Raw genomic sequence first — 6,583 nt, 5'->3', positions numbered from 1 at the left:
TATGCTGTCCTCTGCCCTATGAGAGGATGAGATGTGTATTTTGTGTTGCATCCTTGGGACCTTGTTGCTGCTCACATTGCTCCTCTCCCTTCCCAAAGTGATCAAGAGGGTGGAGGACACCGAGCCACAGCGAAATGCCTGGGGATCCTGTTGGGTGGAGGTTAGATTAGGACATCTGCTTTGCTGGCCTCCATCCACCTTTAACTTAATATATACTTGGGCAGTTTATAGAGTAAGTGGGATTCCAGTTGGACACAGCCTTTTTCAGAAGGATCAATAGCATGACTTTGCCTCCTCCATTTTTCCTCCCTTCTTTGCACTGTATTTTCTCTCAGTGCTTTCATGAAAGTGTTTCTGAAGTCAGCGTTAGCACTCTATAGCTTCTATAATTTCCTATGAAGACTTAGCTTCTCACACCCTCATGTTTCTCATACCAGTGACCTCAGCTCCTGGCATGTATAAGCCAGGCCGAGTACTTGTAAGCTAGAGAAAGATCCCTGAAGGACACGAGGAGCCTTCCACAGAGTGTTTTCAGAAAGTATATCCAACAATATCTATAATCAGCTTTATGTTAAAAATCAAAGTATTACCTGGCTGGGACTTCTGCCTCTTAATCAGCTGTCAGCTAATCTCTGAGCTTGTTGCCAGTTGACAATTTTTTGATGTTTAGAAATCAGATGTTTAACATTATGAAAAATCAATTTTTTTTTTTTTTGTACATCTTAAAAGATGAAGATTCCAGCATTTGAAGAAGAGCTGTAATTAATTCCTGCATCAAGATGACTAATGCTGTGCACTTGATCTTGTGCTACTGAGATTTTATCTTCTTTCTTCTCACACCCCTTCTCTTTCTCATTTCTTTTTCTATCCTTCTCTCAGAAGATAACATAGCTAAATATCAACCCAGTGATATGGCAATTGCTGTTATGATTGTTGTAGCTGAAGAAGAGAAAGCTCAAAGGAGATCTCATTGTAGACTTAAAGGGAGCTTATAAGCAGGAGGGAAACTGACTTTTACAGTCAAAAAAGGAGAAATTTAGATTAGATGTCAGAGGGAAACTCTTCACTGAGAGCATACTGAGGTATTGGCATGGGCTGCCCAGAAAAACTTCCCATCCCTGGAAGTGCTCAAGGCTGGGTTGGATGGGGCACTGGGCAGCATGATCTGGTACTCGATTTAGTGGTTGGCAACCCTGCCCATGGCATGGGTGTTGATCCTCGTGGTCCTTTCCAACCTAAGCCATCCTATGATTCTATGAAATCTGTGGACATGAACTGTATTTTGGACCATAAGGTGACCAAATCCTGGGGCTATCCTGATGGAGATTGGCATTCAACTCATTTAATGGCTTTGAAGGATCTTAGACTACTTGGGGATGCCTCTATCAGTATCTTGTCTTTCTATAAGAAGGTATCTACAAGATGCTTCTCACTTGGCGAGAGGAGGCAAGCCAATGCCATGCAAAATGGGGGGCACACATGCAAACTGGCAGCACCACAACTGAGCCCACTGTCCCATGAATCCAGCCAGGTGCCCACAGCGTCAAACCTGAGTGTCCTTTTTGCCACCAGGTGGAGCTGGGAGAGAGCTCCTTGGAACAGCCAGCTGACAACACCCTATGATGATTGCTCAATCCTTGTGGCTAACCAAAAAAGTGGATTTTTTTTGTTTGGTTGTTTGCATGTTATTCTACCCAACTCCCTGGCCTGGAAATTCATGTCTCTTGAAATTTCCTTCTGAAAATCAAAAAAAAAAAAAAAAAAAAAAAGGAGGGATGGGCTGTCATTTCATTTTCAAAAAATGAGCTCCCGCTGCGATGGGAAATCTGGCCAGACCTCGTGATGGCTGACCATTGGCTGGAAGGAATAGTTGATGCAATGCAGCTCTTGCTGTTTATATTGTGCACAACCGCTAATTCACTCCGTGCTTCTGCCCGTGGTCACCTTGCTGTTAAGACAGTCAGATTTGCTGGGAGCAAGGCTGGGTCCAGGTTGGCCTTATGAAGTGTCTACCTCTTCCCCTTGTAGCTGCTCGGATGACGGCTGCAGTGATGCTGGCTGGTTCTGTTATTTCTGCCCTGAGCTGCAGTGCATGGAAGCGCTCTGCTGACGCATTTCTCCCGTCTACAAGAGGCTCTTAAGTGCAGTAGACACTGAGACAGTTTCTCCCACTTACCAGCTTATAGGAGCCACTCAAAGCTCCCTGCTGTGCCTCTCTCTTCTTCAGTCTCTCCTTTCCCTGTCACAGTGCTTGGATCTGAGTTCAGACTGGTAGTCAAACACAGACACAATTTACGTGAAAAAAATCAGCTGTGGACATTCCCAGTGCCTCATTTCCTCATTCACTGTTGTAAACTGCTGCTTTGTGCCTTGCGCCCTGGTGTTGAGGAACCTTAATGAGACTTGTGTTAATTATCAGCGGCAGAGATCTGCTTCACCAGATTTGCCAGGTCTCCAGATGAAGCCAGCTCGCATCTGTCTGCCCCAGCAACACACTGAGAAGATCAAATGGCTGCGAGCTCAAAGCTCCGTGGCTGGGTGAACACAAAACCGAATCTATGTGAGTATCTACAAGGCTCATCAGATGAGTCACTTCTGCTGTAGCATGGCAGTTTGCAGCTGAAAAAGGATCTGACTTGCCTGAAGCAGGTCAGAGTGTGTCCACTGCTTTGTATGTCCCTCTAGGGGTTCACTGGGTGGGTGAAGACAAGGCTGGAGTACCTTTTGCATTCAGAAACATGATGGAAGAACCACCAACCTTAGGTCAAGGTTCTTCACAGCCAGGAGCTGGAGAAGCTTAGGTGAAACTTAACAAGAGGTCAGGGCAGGAAGATGTCTGTCTTTTTAAACTAAAATTCAATAAATGAGGGAAAAGAGATAGCAAATGGAAAAACAAAGAAAAAGTGTGGTCCTGGTACAGAGTAGAGGCCGGGAAATATATTAGTTGGGTTGGAAAAGGGGAACAAAGCAAGCATTGCTTAAGCAAGGTCAGATATTGGAGAACGTACAAGGATCCACTCTTCTGGTATCCACATTCTGCTCATCCAGACGTCCACTCCTGTCTGGGTAAAGCTGTGTGTGTTCATCAGCTGATGGAGAAATGATGCACAGTCAATTGCTTGGGTGCGAGCTATGCAAGTCCAAGGTCATGCAGTGGCCTGTTTTCAGACAGGGGTTACCTCACTCTGCCCAAATGCCATCAGTGTCTTCCAGCAGGGTCCAGCAGCCCACCTGCTGCTTCTCATTTGCTTCTCCCTTGTTTACTTTGGGTGCAGTTTGGGATAACAGCGTAGGTGATTTCTTGCCTGAGCTGGTTCCTGTGTGATGTCTGCTCCTCCAGATTCTGCTTTTGTAACACATGGGATGAGACAAGTGACTTGGTGGCTCTTTTTTATTTTTATTTTTTAAGCTGGACTGATTGTAAGTACTCTTGCCTTCACCCTAGAGAGAATGTTTCTCTCCGTCTTCAATTGCAATTTTTATTCCAGCAGGATTTACTTTCCTTTTTGTGATGTTTTTGAGTGCTGTTGAACTTTCGTGCTCACTTCACAAGCTCATTTGCTTTCTTCCAGCTTACAGTGCAAAGAGCTGGAAAAAGGAGCCTCTGGGGCAGAGATGGGCTCTAGGGAATGAATTGGGGGCATTGAGGGCTTTGTCTCTGGGATGCAAGTTTTCCTGTTTCATGCATCGTGGTCTCATCTTATGACCACAATCAAGGGTACCAATTTTGCCACAATAAAAGAGCTCACCTTCGATTACAGCTAAACTTTTTTGGGGGACTGTCTCCTCCGGTTGCACGGAAGGTGGTACTGCCTTCACCAAAAATAACCAGTGTGATTTTATGTGAGCTGGCAGCAAGACCTCTGTCTCACATTTTCAGAATGGTGCAATGGACTCACCCCAATTTTTTGTTTCACCCAGCTGTGCCATTCCTTCCTCAGCCCGGTTTATTTCTTTTCCATACACTCGGCATCCTTCACGCTGCTGCTGGAAAGGCTTTGCAAGCTTTGCAAGCTAGCATGGAGGTAGCATAGGTAATAAAACACACGTTACCAAATGCTATGCAAACAAGTGAGGTCACTGTGTTTAGTAAATCTGTTTTTCCCCCAGCTGAGGATAATACCTTGTTCTCTCAGAACGCTGGAAAGTCTAACGCCTGACTCCCCCTCCCTCTTTTTTTACTCATTTTATTTCCCTCTCTTGGTTGCCCTCATGAGTATCCCACCTATTTATCCACTGCTTATTACTGTTGTTAGGTAACGGGCAGAGATTGACATCTTGGTGAGCAGTCTCTCACTGCCTTTTTCTTAGCCCCAGGAAAGACACCAAGGACCGCTCATGTTGCCTTACTTTCATTGGCATTTCCCAGAGCTGGAGACACCTCATCTTACCTGTTAGAGTCCTTCCGAATCAATAACAAACAGCTGATGGTACAAACAGCTTCCCTCTGCAAACAGTTAGTAATCGATGCTGGTGGCTTTGGTGGAGAGGGGTGTGCAGTAAGCCTTTAATTTGGGAGTGGTGTGGATTGGGGTCTAGTTGAGAAGTATATATCTATAGGGTATATGGTATATGCCCATGTGACCTCAAGAGTAGAAGGATGGCATCCAGGACCTGATTCCATTTCTGTCAGAGTTCCATGGGAAATCATAGAATCATAGGATCACCAAGGTTGGAAAAGACCTCCAAGATCATCCAGTCCAACCATCCACCTACCACCACCATTTCCCCACTAAACCACATCCCTCTGTACATCTGATCGTTTCTTCAACACCTCCAGGGTTGGTAACTCCACCACCTTCCTGGGCAGCCCATTCCAGCACCTGACCACTCTTTCATAGAAAAAATTGTTCCTAATATCCAACCTGAAATATTTCTTTTGATTTTTTTTCCCTATGTTTGTGAATTCACTGCAAGCATTCAAGTTCAAGAGTAACTCGAGCTGTGCATTGAAACATTCTTAAATTTAAGGAACACTTAGATTCTTAAGTGGATAGAAAAGTTTGGAAAATCCAAAGATACAGGAATTAAAGTTCTGAGAAATGAAAAAGAACACTTTTAAAATTTTGCCTTAGGTCCTGAACTGCCTCCTGTTACACTGATGGAAATAATTGAAATTCCTTCAGTTTAAAAAGAATCCTTCAGATACATTATGATCACCTTCTATGAAATTCATCTCCTGAGAAAGGAATAGTTGAGCAGTTTGAATTCTTGGAGTGCAGAAGCTGAAAGCACTGTTTCTGATCTTGGGGTTGCACAGACCTGTCGTAGAGCTGATGGGAAATTTTCTGAAGGAATGATGTCCTGTTGGAAAAAGCCAATTTGATAAAAATGAAATGGTTTGCAAATGTTATTTCTGATACTCTTTCATTTAAAAAAAAAAAAATGGAATTTCAGACTCTATTTTCTTTTTTTAATTTTATTTTTTATTTTAGGTGCTGTAGTGTCTCAGCTGCATACAAGCAAGAAAAATTGCAGTTGGTATGAAAATTTTCTTCCTTGAGATGAACATTTTCATCAGCTGCACGTGTCCTTCTTTTCTTAAAATTGTGTTTAGCAGGAAATAGTGAAAATATTTTGCTTTCCTTTGCATTCAGATGGGAAAGGTATTTGAAAACAAGGGGTTTGCCACAGAATGAAAAATCCAAGTCTTCTCCAGCTATAGTGCTAGCAGGTAACAGACACTTTGTGGTGCCTTTTATAGAGGATAGGGGAGCAGAGTATGGAATAGACTTTCCAGGAACACGGTAGAACTCCTGTTGCTTGAGGAATGCTGAAGCTGATTTGACAAAGCCCTAGAGAATATGTTCTTGAGGGCAATTTGGTATTGGCAGGCAAATGGACGAGTTGACTTAAGACATTCTTTATGCTTCCATGAAGGGAGGACAAAATGTTTATTTTGGTTTCAGGGTTTAATAGGTTTGGAGATATTTCAAGCTACTGGAGGCTTCAAAATCAAACTATTCAGCCCGGAGACTTCTGCATTTATTTCTACTTATTTATTTATTTATTTATTTATTTTCATGGGGACCAAGACCAATCCAAGCAGTAACAAAACTGCACTTATCTACACAAAACCTTTCTCACGTTACACGTTGACTTTTGGCCAGAAAGCACTTTTCCACCTGATGACTGAGCATTTATAAGATGATGTTTTTTTCCCCTCTGCAAACTTGCTATCAGATCACCTCCGATCTTCAGCAGAACTGACATGAATAAAACAAGTTTAATCGGGGAGGAACTGAATTTCTCAGATGGACGTTAATTTGTTTGTTGTTTTCTACAGGAGGGATAGTGTCCCATGGCTTCCTCTTCTTCATTTCCATTGGCAGTTGACATTTCCCTGGGGCTTTGCAGGCAGAATTCGAGTATTTTCAGAATGTGAAAACTTTCTTGCCTTTTAATTTTCCAACTGCATGTCAAGAAGCCAAAGCCCTTGGAAACGTCGACTCAAAGGGGAAACAGGTGATGTGAACTCGCCATGAGTAAGGCTGAAGGGTGGCTGCAGAAATATGGCATTCCAAGTGCTTTATATATAAATGTGGATCTGTTGGAACATGAAATGACCCTGTTGCACTATATT

Source organism: Phasianus colchicus, chromosome 6 (genome assembly GCF_987193195.1).
Source record: "Phasianus colchicus chromosome 6, bPhaCol1.hap1.1, whole genome shotgun sequence".
NCBI classification, from domain to species: domain Eukaryota; kingdom Metazoa; phylum Chordata; class Aves; order Galliformes; family Phasianidae; genus Phasianus; species Phasianus colchicus.
Note: the sequence above shows the minus strand (reverse complement) of the source record.